This window comes from Enhydra lutris, unplaced genomic scaffold (assembly GCF_002288905.1).
Source record: "Enhydra lutris kenyoni isolate GAN:26980312 unplaced genomic scaffold, ASM228890v2 scaffoldscaffold15, whole genome shotgun sequence".
Lineage (NCBI taxonomy): Eukaryota > Metazoa > Chordata > Mammalia > Carnivora > Mustelidae > Enhydra > Enhydra lutris.
This window is the reverse complement of record NW_019154099.1, coordinates 55,603,083-55,618,347: the sequence shown is the minus strand read 5'-3', so window position 1 is coordinate 55,618,347 and position 15,265 is coordinate 55,603,083.

The window sequence follows — 15,265 nt, the reverse complement described above, 5'->3', positions numbered from 1 at the left end:
TTGACATAACTAAGGCAGTGATGAGAATCAGACAAATCTCAGCCAAAAAGTACATGTTGAAGTTGGCTCCATCACTTATGGATATATTATGTTGGCTATCTTATTTAGTGTTGCCTATGTCCAATTCTGGAAAAGTAGGGAGAGGTAGGAATATTCAGAGGTTAACCGTGCAGATTAGCAGGGAGTTGATTGGAGGAAGTCCTTAGAAAATACTTAAAACACAACGTTAGTTCTCATGTTTCATCCTTACATTAAAAAAAAAAAAAGTTACCTAATTTCTTTGTGACCCAGTTCACTCATTTCAAGGGAATATTTTGAAATGTTCTAAGTTTTTATTTGTCAGCAATATTCTAATTCAGTAATGATTTCCCATCATTCGGTAGTCTTAGTCTGCATACACGACACTCCTCTCCTAGTCTGGAATTTCCCTATGTAACACCCAGACACATAAATTCATATTTCATGAATGCCATAGCTTTGCAACTGTTGATTGGCTTACAGCATGTAACTTCTCTTTTCCTCCACTTTTAATTTTGTTTTGTTTTTAATTTTGGAATTTTTTTGTAAGTAAATTTGGAGAAAAGTTTATTCCCTGCCTAACTTACAAAGTTGCTATGGGATCCAATGAGAACACATATGGGAACCTTAACATACAGGAAGGGGTTAAATAATCAGGAAGTGTTTTTATATCTCACATTTATGGTTTGCACATTGCTTTTATTATCTAGATACTCGCAAAAGCCCTGATAAGTGCCTATCTATATTTATGGTAATCCCTTCATAGTTGAGGAACCTGAGCTTCACAGTCCAAGTGACTTGTCAAAGATCTAGTCAGTGGGAGCAGAATTCTGATTCAAACACAGATTTTTCACTCCTGATCCAATTCTCTTTCTCCTACACCAAAACATTTTCAAAAATTATTGTTGGTATGAAAATGATTATAAGGATGTGTAAAATAAAGCAAAGTAGCTGTATACAGTGATTTAATTTATGAATAAATTAGATACAATTGAAATGCCAAGAGGAATTTATCAATTCTGATATTGGCACGTAAATTATTAGTAATAAAATGGTATATAGGTGCATTTACACACCAGTAGCTATGCATAACTACTTAATCATTGCTAGTTAAATTTATTTTGCACAGATACCTACTGAGCCAACAGAGCTTAACAACCACATGAAAACAAATTTATCCCTACAAAATTTTTCTTCACCAGACTGTAGGTGTACTTTCAGCAATCACATTATGGACATATCACATATCATAATCATATTAATTTATTGTCAACCTAAAAAAGTTTGGAAGTGAAAGAGGGCTCCATGTACGATTACTTCAAGATATAAGCTCATTCTGTGCCTAACCAACCACTCTATTTTTTATTATAACTTCAATAAAAGATTATAAGACTAGGGTAAAAAAGTATTGTAATATTGAGATTAACTGAAAAAATGAAATATTAGAATCTAAGTGTAGATCTTGGACCTAATGATACTATTAAAGAATCTTTGACACACATGGTTAGAATAAAAGAAAAATCTTTTGTTTTTCCATCATGAATTCAGCCATTCACATTCTCACTTAATTAAAAATGATATTTTGACATCAAGACCCTTCTTTCAAAGAGTTCAAACTTTCACTTAGAAAAATGAGTAAGTTCTGGGATCTAATGCACAGCATTGTGAATAAAGTTAATAATACCATATTACCTACTTGAAAGTTGCTAAGAAAGTAGATCTTGAATGTTTTCACCTTAAAAAAGAGACTGATGGAAGTGTTAGCTAATCATATCACAATATATGAATTTATCAAATCAATACCTTGTACACCTTACTCATATACAATGTCACAGTTATATCTCAATCAAACTGAAAGAAAAAAAGAGCTTTTTTTTTCAACTTCTTCATCAGCAACTCTTTCTTTAATTTAGATTTCTTTGTAGCAAAATTCCTCACATGAATCGTTGATCATCACTATCTCTTAATCTCTCTTTTCCATTAATTCTTAAACTCATCCTAGTAGGTCATTTTTTCCTCATTAGTCCATTGAAAATACTCTTGTCAAAGTCAGCAATGACTTGGACATTACCAAATCGAAGACTTACTTCTCAATTTTTGTCTCATATGACATATGGGCAGCATCTGGTGCAGTTGTCTCTCTGTTTTTAAAATTGTGTTCTTTGCTTCTAGGTCACTATACTCTCTTGGTTTGCCTTCGATAACACTGCCCATCCTTCCCAAATTGATTGGCTGAATCACATTTGCAAGTCCCAACATTGACATTAGAGAATACTAATGTCTCAGTTTTCAAGGCTCCTAGCCTTCCAATTTACTTAATAAAACTTAACACTGAGACATTATTATCAACCAGAACTCATAGTGTACATCAGGGTTCCCTCTTGGTCTTGTACCTTCTATGGGTTTGGCCAAATGTGCAATGACCTGACCCATCATTATGATATCATAGGCAGCATTTTCATTATCCTAAAAATCCCATGTGTTTTGCCTATCCACCTATCTTCTTAACTTCTGGCAAGCACTGATCTTTTCACTATCACCATTGTTTTGCCTGTGACAATAATAATTTTACAGTGGCAAAATCTGGTAAATGTTACCTTAACCAAATGTTCAAGATTAATGCCAGGAATAAGACATCCTGTTGACCTCATGCACTGAGAAGAACATATCACCCCTGATGTTATCCTCCCTAAATGTGTAACCATAATCTAATCTTTACCAAAAAATCAGACAAATCTGAATTGAGTGACATTCTACATACCCGTGTCTACTCCTCAAAAGTATCAAAGTCATGAGAGATAAGGAAAATTCTAAAAAGCCATCACAGATCAGAAGAAACAAGGAAATATCTATAAATAGAAAAAATATAAGTGGAAAGCTTGTCAAATTATTCCAGGTGCACCCAAGTTTGAGAACCAATAATTCAATCCAAACTTTTACTTTACAAATAAGATAAACATCAAATAAGTGACTCGTGCCGTTTAAATAGTTTGAATGTACCAAAACTGATATTTGAATTCAGATTTATTGATTCTTGCAAGTAATTTATTTTTGTACTTTGCCAATTATTGTAGAATTTATTTGAAAAAAAGTACATTGTTAGTACATGGTTGAATGGTAGTTTTGTTTAGAATGCCTCCTACTCTCTGCCCTCTAAAACAGATTAGAAGATGGACTTGAATATCTTTTTAGATTTTAAGAACATACACTTGATGTGCTATGGTGAGTGCTGCTGTGAATTGTGTATGATTGATGAATCAAAGACCTATACCTCTGAAACAAATAATAAATTATATGTTAATAAAAGAAGGAGCATACTCTTTAGATTTTGTTATAATAATAAAGCAATATTTTTAAAACAATATTGTGTGTGTGTGTAACTTTAAAATCACTTCCTCATTATTTAGTGTTCACTTAGGAGTGAACTGAATTAGTACCTCTTAATTACACTACAGATAATTCAATCACAAAATACTGAGCATTGGAAAATGTTAACACTTAAAACACATTAATAAATCCCTCACGTATTTTTAAATATATTTTAAACCTAAGTGGCTGGATGTTAGTTATGTGCAATGCTTCAATCTTCTCTTATATTTATTATCAATTTCTGTCAACATACTTAAACGCACTTCCATTTTTTTTTTTTTTAAGCTGGGGAATACTAAGAACTGAATCCTTCTATTAAGCCTTGAAATTAGTGAGTTAACCACCTTAAAATTTCAAACACTTTTAAGGAATTTCAGGGATAAAAATCCCACTAGTAGAAGAATAGTATTCCACTCTATTTTTTCATTCACTCATTCATTCAAAAAATATTTTAGTGAGTATTTACCATGTGCCAGTTGTAGTTTTCTAAGGCTATCTGCTATTGCACAACAGACACTATAGATATAATACATGCTGCTTTGGAATATGTCAAAAATATTTGTCTATGATACCATAAAATAGCTTTCAATATCATTTGTGTCATTGTTATTTTTATGGAAATATTAGCTTCTTTTTTCCACAGGAAATAACATTATGTGAACTTTTAACCTTCTCTGTTGTAAAAATTTGAAGACAAACAATAACACATGAATAACGAGAGCCAAAGATGTCATCATTATTGATTTTGATCTTAAAATATGCAAAGGACTTTGCATATTCCATTGATTTATTGTCTGGCTGTGTTTTACCTTAAAAAACAACAATTGATTTTTAGGTCTTCGGTTTGTGTAGGGTCCAAGTGTTAAAATGGGTATTACAGAAAAAGAAAGAGATGTACGTGCAAAGAAGACAGTGTTTATGAAGGTCAACATCTTCCAGGATAATTCCAGAGTAATACTTTGTATTTTGAAAATCAGCAGAAGTCCAGAACTGGAAATGGTTTTATTAGGGACACAACAATTACCTGTTAAATTGGGAGATACTTTTTATTATTATTATTATGTTGTGTTAGTCACCATAAAATACATCATTAGTTTTTGATGCAGTGTTCTAAGATTCATTGTTTATGCACCACACCCAGTGCTCCATGCAATACATGCCCTCCTTAATACCCACCACCAGGCTCACCCAACCCACCCCCCGCCGCTCCAAAACCCTCAGATTTTTTTCTCAGAGTCCACAGTCTCTCACACTTTGTCTCCCCCTCTGATTGGCCCCAATTCACTTTTCCTTTCCTTCTCCTAATTGGGAGGAACTTCTTATCATATCAGGAACTAAATGTTTACTATTCACGTTATTTTTGTTGTTATGATTGCATGTGCTTGTTTAATTATTTTTGGTAGATGCTGGAGTAGTGATGTCAGAATCTCTCCAAAAATTTAATATATTTGCCAAGTCAACATTCTCTAAAACATTACTTTCCAAGAAGATAGGAGGGAGAGGGCTCTTTCCTTTCCGGGACTGAGTAACCATTAACAATGGAATATGAATGCCAAAAGGAGTTGGGTTATTACTAGACATAATTTCTTACATTGGAAGCCTTTTTTCTTTGCTCAGTGCTAAACCTAGAACCGGGTATTTTTCAGAAAGTCCTGTAAAAATAATTTAGTTTCCAGGCCTGGAGCCAGCCCAGATAACATTACCATGATCCTGAGTTATTTCCTTAACTATATATCAGGATTCTCTAAATTCCCAGAAGACCATTATTTAAAAGGAATAATCAAGTGGAAAATTAGTAGCATAAGCCGTGAAAAATTGACATATTCTCAAAAATTATTGCAAAACTTACTTTGGATAGCAGTAATTCTATGTTTCATGTTTTAGTGTGCCAGAGGAAAGCTCAAGGAACAAAAGTGATTATAGTATCATATATAAGGGGGAAAATGTCACCTATGCCATTAAGTAGTATACAAGATACTCTTAGCTGTCATTATTATCTTGAAATTAAAGATGATTTATTCAACTCACTCTCTGTGGCACCTTTGCTTCCCATAGGAGTTATGTCAATAGAACTCACTCCCATGGACAGGAACCTCTGTCTATAGCTCCTGTGCTATGGGAGGCCCAAGGAACTCACACCATCACAATGAACCTAAAAAAGAATGAGCTATTAAGAGACCTAATGATATAAAGTGGACGCACAGAACAATATTTACATTTTTGTGAATATAACTTTGTGATAGGTTATATAAGCTTCTTTTTTTTTTAGGAATTTTTATTTATTTACTTGACAGAGAAATCAAAAGTAGGCAGAGAGGCAGGCAGAGAGAGATGAGGAAGCAGGCTCCCTGCTGAGCAGAGAGTCCGATGCAGCCTCGATCCCAGGACCCTGACATCATGACCTGAGCCAAAGGCAGAGGCTTAACCCACTGAGCCACCCAGGCACCCAAGCTTTTTATCACAGAACCTATCACAGGAATAAACATGGAAGTCAATTCTATTAGTAAGTCTATTCTTTGTAATATCTCTGTTAATAACTAAAATGTACCACACAATCAAAAGCAAGTTGATTTGGGGGTCAGTGCCTGAGTGGCTGAGATGGTTAAGCTTCAGAATCTTGATTTCCGCTCAGGGCTCAGGTCAGGTTGTGATCTTGGGGTCATGAAATGGAGCCCTGCCTCATGCTCACCACTCAGCACAGAGCCTACTTAAGAGTCTCTCTCCCTCTCCCTTTGCCCCTTCTGTGCTTCCATGCGCACACGCTCTCTCTCTCTCTTTCTCTCTAAGTAAAGGCAAAGGTGATTTTTTTAAAAATATTGAGTATATGTGTCTGTATTTCTCATATACACTTTTTCCAAGTGGAAATGAAGTTAATTTTTTTCACAAATACTTTGAGTGGAAATACACAACAAAATTTCAGTGTCAAGAAACTGGCTCTTAATTATTTGAAAACTAAAGCAAAAAATGCTCTTTTGAGTTTAGCTTTGTATATTTTTCAATTTACTTAGTCTATGGAATTTTAAATACTTTAGAACAATAACACTTCAACCTAGATTTGTTAATATAGGTTATTCCATGGACTTTAAATTTAATAAAAAGATGAATATAAAAATTATGTGCTCAGAAAAAAACTAAGTAAAATTTATGAGCATTTCTGGATCTATAAAAAGAATAAGGGGGAAAGAAATAACATTTCAGGTGCATTTACCGTTAAACTGTAAAAATGTAATTGGCCAAAGTATGTGTTTGTGTGTGTGTGTGTGTGTGTGTGTACACATACAAGCAACTTTAGCCGATTACATTTTATATATTATATATATGATATACGATATATAGGGTAAAATAATATATAACTTTCATATTAGAAAAAGCAGTATTATTTTCTGACAAGATACGAAAGGGATCACATTTGTATCTGAAAAACAATATGTAGATTTACTTCATTTTAATTCACTGCATTTTTTAATCCACGGATTTTTTTTTTTTTAATTCCAGCAGAAAAGAAGATTTGCATTATCAAATGACTAGGAGCTAATGAACAAGTTCCAAATATCTTTCCATCAGAAAGAGAAGGTAGTAGGGCCTTTAGCAAATTATCCTGAAAACACAACCAAATTTTTTTTTTTATTTAAAGGTGGATAATGTGTATGCTCTGTTATTATAGTGAATTAGGCAATGTGTACTTTAGTTCTTTACTAACAGTAAAAAATACTGAAACAAAATGTAATCATTTATTTAAACAAAAATGTATAAATATTAATTCTAAGCTTCCACTATGTTCTAATCAATAAACCTACATAATATGATTTCATCTAAATATACAAAGACGTTAGCACTTCTTTATGTTTAACAAGAAAAAAATAGGACTCTTTCTAACTTTCCTCAAAGAAATTATATTCTAGAGTCACTGATTTAAGTAATAAACTAAATAGGTCACACATTGAAGGTATTTAATTTAAAGCAAAATGGCTCTTTTTATTTTCAAAACAGAGTAATTCTTTCCCTCTCTGAGTTCACTCAACCTTATCACTGAATTTACTTGTTGAAATAAAAAAATAGTAAAAGCATAAAAAACAGATGGAGAGTTAAATCTAGAACATTTTCTAGATAATTTTCTAGTCCAACAAATGCCAGCTATCTGTTAAACATCAGCACATAAATAGGTTTTGTAAGAGAGGACGCTTTTCTAAATATTAATCCAAACGACTTAGATGCGCCCACAACATCTGCAAGTTGGCAATTTTGGTCAAATAGCAAACACCTTAGTGCTGGTTGAAAAGATGAGGAAAAGGTGAGGTGTTTGAGCAACCAGAGAGGAAAAACTGGAGACCTACGTGTAAGGAAACAGTCACATTATCCCTTTTCATTTTTTCTGGATCGGGATAACTTTTCTATCAGTCAGCCAATAAAGTCTGGAGCTGTCTGCCTTTACATGTGTTATCATTTTATTATATGCAAATGATACTAAGTTAGATTCTGTGGATATAAACATCATGCTAATAATAAAATTAAAGGAACTTTTCACTCTTCCCCTTAGGAAAACAAAACAAAACAAACAAACAAAAAAAGAACTATGAGAGTCAAATATGGCATGTTGGGTAAATAAAGAGAATCACTAAGGTTTGATTACCAAAGGATAAAGATTTAAATGTTCGTTTTGTCGGTTTTGCTTATCTGCAAAATTGAGACCTCAAGTTTGGATAAAAATATAATTGATCTCCTACTTTCTACTTCTGGTCCTAAAGAGAGGAGAAATGCTTTACTGTCTAATCTCTTACTTCTTAGAGGAGATCTGGAGCAGGGGTAAGACAGAAGCATAAGGAGGTGTGGAGGACTCTCAGAGATAGGCTTCCTCTGCTTTCTGTGATGTTTTCCTGGAGTTCATCCAGGCAAATTCCCACCCTGGGAGCAGCAAAGATGAAATCAGCAAGGAACCTCTGACCATAATGACTGTCACAGAAACAGAACTCTATTTTTTCATGCATTCTTTCACTGATTCATTCAAAATTCCTATAATACTTAGGAAGACAGCATCTTTTCCTTAAGTTTTAATAACACCATGCCATAAAATGCCATAAAATTGGAATAACAGAGTTGTTAAAAATTCCCCTTGAGACAGATACCTTTGAAGATGAATGTTTGCTAGATATTATGGTATGTGAAATTGTTATTGATCATTACAGACCTGATGATACAATAAGGAATCTTCCAAGTTTATGATCCTGGGTGAATACAATCTTATCTTGCTGGAGTTGACAGAGCATAAAATAAAACAATTTTAATAAAAAAAATTCTATAAAATATAAAACGTAAGGCAAATATTTATTTGTATTAATTCCTCCCTAATTATTCACTGATAGTCACAGAACATCACCAGGAACCATGTGACTACTGGTGCAGAGGGTCTTTCTTAACATAATGGTCCAGACTCCATTTTCATATTAGATATTACTAGTCAGAAATTACAATCAGGATATGGACATCCCTGGGAAACCCATAATAATGACAGACTCATGAGCTAGTAATCTTTCCCAAAACATTGCAATGAATCCTTTTGAAAACTTTCTTAGCTGTTAGAAACCGAAACAATGACAGCAGGTTTGGTTTTCCTGAGCCTTCTCTCCATGCCTTATGGACGTCACCTTTTTGCTGTGTCCTCACATGGTCTTTCCTCTGTGTGTGTACATCCCTGACTTCTCTCAGTCCAGATTTCTTCTTAAAGGACACCAGTCATATTGGATGAGAACTCACCCTAACGGTCTCATGTTGACTTAATTACCTCTTTAAAGCCCTACTCTTCAAGAGCAATCACATTTGGAGGTAGCAGAGGTTAGGGCATCCACATATAAATTTTAGGAGACATAATTCCCACCCACGACAATTTGTAAGACGGAATAGCAAAGCCCATGAAAGAAATAAGTCAGAGACTGTCAAAAAGCTCTTGGCATGTCTCAGAATACACACTTTTTTTGCTCATGCCTAGCTTGAAAATCAAATCCTCTAAGAAATAACTTGTTCTGGAAAATGAGGTTTGGAAATGATGAAAAACATCATCTTGACAAAATAAAATTGTAATATCATTATTGACTCAGCCAAATGGAAACATCTCAGGGTCTGGCAAAACAAGCTCTACTTTAATCAGTAGTAAAAAGGCAGAACCACATTACATATTTGAAACTTTGAAAAAAACGATCATCATCATACTGTTCTGTCATTATATATAAATCCATTGAAAATCCTCAGAACCCTCTAAAGATGAGCATGATCATTCTGTGATACTGCTTGTGAGAGGGACTCTCCAGGTCGTGAAACACAATCACTTACCTTCCTGGAATCTGGCAACATCCCTGATAAATTATGTAGTTCCATATGGTCTAGAATGGCTCCTATTACTTTCCTCATCTTTCCAAAATGAGGCCAGTTTTGGAAAGTGATTTTTAATGGGCTTTATGAGCAATTTGATTTGTTCTTGACATATATATATATATATATATATATATATATATATATACACATATATATATCTTATCATATATACATACATACATACACACACACATTCACACAAATACAAAAAGATATATGTGTGTATCTATACACACTACCTTTTTTCTTCTTTCCTATTATTTCACCAAACACCACATAAGTCAAGAAATTAATCATCTATTTCTAAACAATCATATTTTTTTTTTGTAAAAGCAAATGAGCTGAATTCCTTGCCAAGGATGCAAAAACTGTCATTTGAGGAAATGCTAGCATCTAGAATGGGTTTTGGATAAATAGATTATGTGTTACAAATACATAAAGGATGGTTAACCTCCAAATGCTACTACGCCTTAGGTGGAGAAGTCTGTTTTCCAAAATGAAATGAGAAGTTGGTTTGGTTAGGCTTATCCAGAAGGCTCTCACAAGATATTTACCAGGGATACACCTGAGACAGTGTCTGCCTCATTTTGAGCTGTGGCCTGCACAGAATGGCCCACTCAGGGGTGAGTCTGATTACCAAGATTCATCTTCTACCTGAAGGTGACTAGACTCAGCATGAGACTCAAACATTATATGAGAATTATCTGACCAGGAACACAGTCTGAAAATTCTCATCTGTAATTCTGTTTTAGTCTTTAACTGATTGTATCCAACTCTTAATCATTATCAATATCTTTAGGCTCCATATTCCTGCCATTCACATACTCGCAGCTTTTAGTGAGATATAAATCAGATAAGCAATCTCCAGTGACTCATGGAGAAGTCTCTCTTTTATTACCCTCTTATTTATTTTCACTTATGGTATTATCTACTTTTTTCATCTTTCTCTTTTAAAAATTGAGAACAAAGTATAAGTTTAGGAAGAGTGATGGATACAATCTATTCCCTACATAAAGAAAGTCGAAACAACATCTCCTCCCTAAAAAACTTGGTTATTTCCTAGAACCCTACTATTACATAAATTAAGAATTTTCTTTCTCACTCAAAATGAAGACCTTAAACCAAACTTCATGATAACTGGACTACATTGTTTTAAAAACCACAGAACTATGTAAGTCAGGGAACCACAAGCTATATTTCCTCTGAGAGGTATGATGACATGCGTCTCAGAATGTTCCAAGAGAAAGGCTAAGGAAAAGCAGCATCAACTTCTCTTTTGAGCAATTAAATATAGTTGGGGAGGGTTGAGGATTATTATCTTGTGCATTATCTAGAGTAACATCATCCCTACCATATTCTTTTTTGTAGTTTATTGTTATTAAGCAACTTACGGAAAATAGTACCTTTTTGATCTGGGCATCTTTGTGAATACTCACACAGTGAGCTCACCTGTATAACCATCTCCAGGAGATCAAGAACAAGAATAGATCCAAAACACAGATGCTTCTTTCGTGCCCTCTTCAATCACTAGTCCTCTTCCTGACATTTACCAGCAGACAGTAGTATTGCTTGGTTTACGTAAATGTATGTAAGTAATCAAATCATACAGTACTTGTTCCTTTGTGTGTGGTTTTCCCTCATATCAGTGCAGAGATCTGTGGATGGCACATTCATGATGTCCTCACATCTTCCATGTTGGAAATGTACCGTTACACTGGTGGTGGACAACCGTTCAGTTCCCAGATCGTCAATGTCAAAAATATTGCCATTGTAACATTCTCCACTATGTGTCTTTGCTAAACATTTATGCATTCTTGTGGGTTTCCATCCAGGAGTGGCGTTGCTGCAACATGACACATGCTTTAGCAGGCATCACCCGTTTTCCAAAGCGGTTCGAAAGGGTTTTTACCATTTTTTTTTTTATGAAAATCTTACATATTTATTTGAGAGAGAGGGAGAACACAAGCAGGAGAGTGGGGTAAAGGGAGAAAGGAGCCCCATAGGGGACTGAGCAGAAAGCCCCATACGGAACTGGATCATGACCTGAGCTGAAGGCAGATGCTTAACCGTCTGAGCCACCCAGGTGTCCCCATTAATATTGCTGACAGCAGTGTCAGAGACTTTCAGTTTGTTCATGGTCTTGCTAACATTTTGTGTGATTCTTTTATATTTTTGTTTTTGTTTTTGTTTATTGTTGCTTCCTTCTCAAAAGCCGTTTGATAGTACGTGGTAGAATTGTCTTCCGGTTCTAGTTCGCATTTCACTGATGGATAATAGTCTGACTACCGCTTCCCTGATTTACCCTCACCCCATCCCCTAACAACCACGAGTCTGTTCTCTGCTTCCATGAGTGTGGACTATTAGGTTCCTCAGAAAAGCAGTGTGATGTAGTTTTTGTCTTTCTTTGCCTTTTTTCACTTAGCACATGTTCTCCAGGTCCATCCATGTTGTCATAAATGGCTGGTTTCTTTTTGTTTTGAAAGGTTGAATTTTATTCCATTGTGTGTATTACTTCAAGTACGTATTACTGATGGATATGTTTGTGACATAGGTTGTGATGATGATTTCACGGATGCACACTTAGCTCTAAATTCATCAAGTTACATACATTACATATGTGCAGCTTCTCATATGTCAATCATACCCCCATAAAGTGGTTTTAAGAACCAAGAACCATTTTCATATATTTACTGATCATGTGGGTATCTTTCACAAGCCTTTATGGGACTCTTTGATACTTTTCTATAAGTTTGTCTGTCTTTATCGATTTGTAGAATTTTACTATATATTCTGGGCATGCACATTTGTTGAATAAATGCATTGGGAATGTTTTCTTTCACTGTGGGTTGCTTTTTCAATCTCCTGTTGGTGATTTCTAATGGATAGAAAATTTGAATTTTAATATAACTCAGTTCATCATATTTTCCTTTACAGTAAGTGATTTTGAGTTTTATTGAAGAAATCTTTGCCAACTTCAAGACTGGAGGATGTTTCACATTTTTGTCTTTTGGGGTTTACCTTTTGCATTAATATCTGTATGCCATCTGGAAGTGATCTTTGGTATGATTGAGGTACATCTGATCGACTCAGTACCATTTATATAAAAGACTGCATTATTCCCACTGAGTTGAAGTGTTAAACCTACATAAAACCCAGGCAAATGTTTATAGATATTATATATGAATAGGTTTGGGTCTGGTCTCTCTATTTTATGTCAGAGATCATATTTTCTGCTCATGTTACAATATCACATTGTATTAATAATTATAAATGTACAGTAATTTTTAGTATCTGGAAATGTATATATTATAACTTTGTGTTCCCTTCAAGATTTCTGTTGGGTACTCTTGGCCCTTGGCATTTGTGTATAAATTTTAGATGCAAACTATTGTATGCCTTTATTCTCAAACATAGATTTTTAATTTATTTTGATACCTCTTATTAGTTCTATTCAATAAATTATGCTTGCTACTTAGTGATGTTATTTCTATAAGCTCCAAAAATTAAATTTGTCTTTTTTTAGTATTATTATAATATATATATAATACACATAAATGTTATACATATTAGGTATACATACACATACACACATATTTTTCATAATATATACACACACTTTTATTTCTTTAAATGATTAATTCTTTTTGCAGGTTATCATGTTTTTGAATGGCTAAAACGAAAATTTTGTATGTGGAATTTTTCTGCCTCCATAGAAAAAGAAATATACGAGTATTTTCTCAACCTGATAAAAGGCATCAGTGGGAAATCCACATGTTTAATGATAAACTCCTTGATGGTGAAAATCCAAAACTTTCCCACTAAGATCAAGAACAAGACAAGAATGTCCATTCTCAACACATTTATTCAACATTACACTAGAGGTTCTAACCAGGGAAATAAGGGAAAAACAAACAAACAAACAAAACCCAGATTGAGAAAGAAAGTAAAACTTCCTGTATTTACACAGGACATAATTTTGCATAAAGATAATCATAAGAAATCCACTAAAAAAAAAAAAAAAAAACCTATTACACCCTAACTATAAGTTCAGGGAGGTTGCAGGACTCAAGATTAACATTTTGGAGAAGCAATTGTATTTCTTTATTTTTTAAGATTTTATTTATTTTTAGAGAGAGAGAGGGAAAATGAGCAGAGGGAGGGACAAAGTGAGAGGGAGAGAGAGAATCTCAACCAGCCATGCTGAGAATAAAGTCCGATGCGGGGTTGATCTCCACCCCGAGGTCATGACCTGAGCGAAAATCAAGAGTCTGATGCTTAGCTGACTAGGCCACCCTGACAACTCAGTAATTTTATTTCCATACATTCCATTAAACTATCTGAAAATAAAATTAAGAAAATCATTTCAGTTATTATTGCATCAAAAGAATAAAATATATAGGGTCAAATTTAACAACAAAAAAAGTGTAAGATTTCTACACTGGAATCCACAAAATATTCTTGGACAATATTAAATATTTTTATATGTGGAAAGATGTTTCACATTTATGGATAGGAAGACTTAATATTACCAAGATGACTATACTTCCCAAAATTCATCTACACATTAAACACAATATCTTTCACAAATCCCAGCTTGTTCTTTTGCAGATATTTAGTAGTTAATCTTAAAATACACAAAGAACTACAAGTGACCCAAATAGTGAATCATTTTGAAAAAGAACAAATTTGTAAAACTCCTATTTCCTGATTTTAAACTTAATACAAAACTACAGTAATCAAGATTATGTGGTATCGGTATAATGTTAAGCATTTAGATCGATGGAATAGAATTGAAAGTACTGTAACAAAACACTGTGTTTATGGTCAATTGATTTTTGACAAGGGCACTAAGAAAATTCCATTAGAAGAATAAACTTTTTTAAAAAATGATTCTGGGCAAATTGATATCCACATGCAAAAGAATGAAGTTGAGCCTATGTTACATACTAAACACATTTAACTCAAAATTGCTTAAAGACATAGATGTATAAACTGAAACTCCATAACTCTTAGAAGAAAACATAAGAATAAATATTCATGACCTTGGTTAGACAATGTTTTCTTAGGTATTATGCCAAAAGCAAAAGCAACTAAAGATGAAATTGATAACTCAGATTTTATCAAAATTAAAAACTTCTTTTTATAAATTTAAACATCAAGGACATGAAAAGACAACCATTACAATGGAAAAAATATTCTCAAATCATCTGATAAGAGACTTGTATCCAGAATATATAAAAGGTTTTAGGACATCATCATCATCATAACAACAATAAATAACCCAATTTAAATAGGGGTGAAATATTTGAACAGTTATTTCTCCAAAGAAGATATGCAAATGGCTGTTAGGCACATGAAATTATGCTCAACATCATTAAATAATACAGACATGTAAATCAAAACCACAATGAGATCTTGCTTCCCTCTAATAAGATAGCTAAAATAAAAAAGATGAAAAGGAACAAGTTTGGGGATGTAGAGAAATTAAAAACCCCATACAATGTTTTTGAGC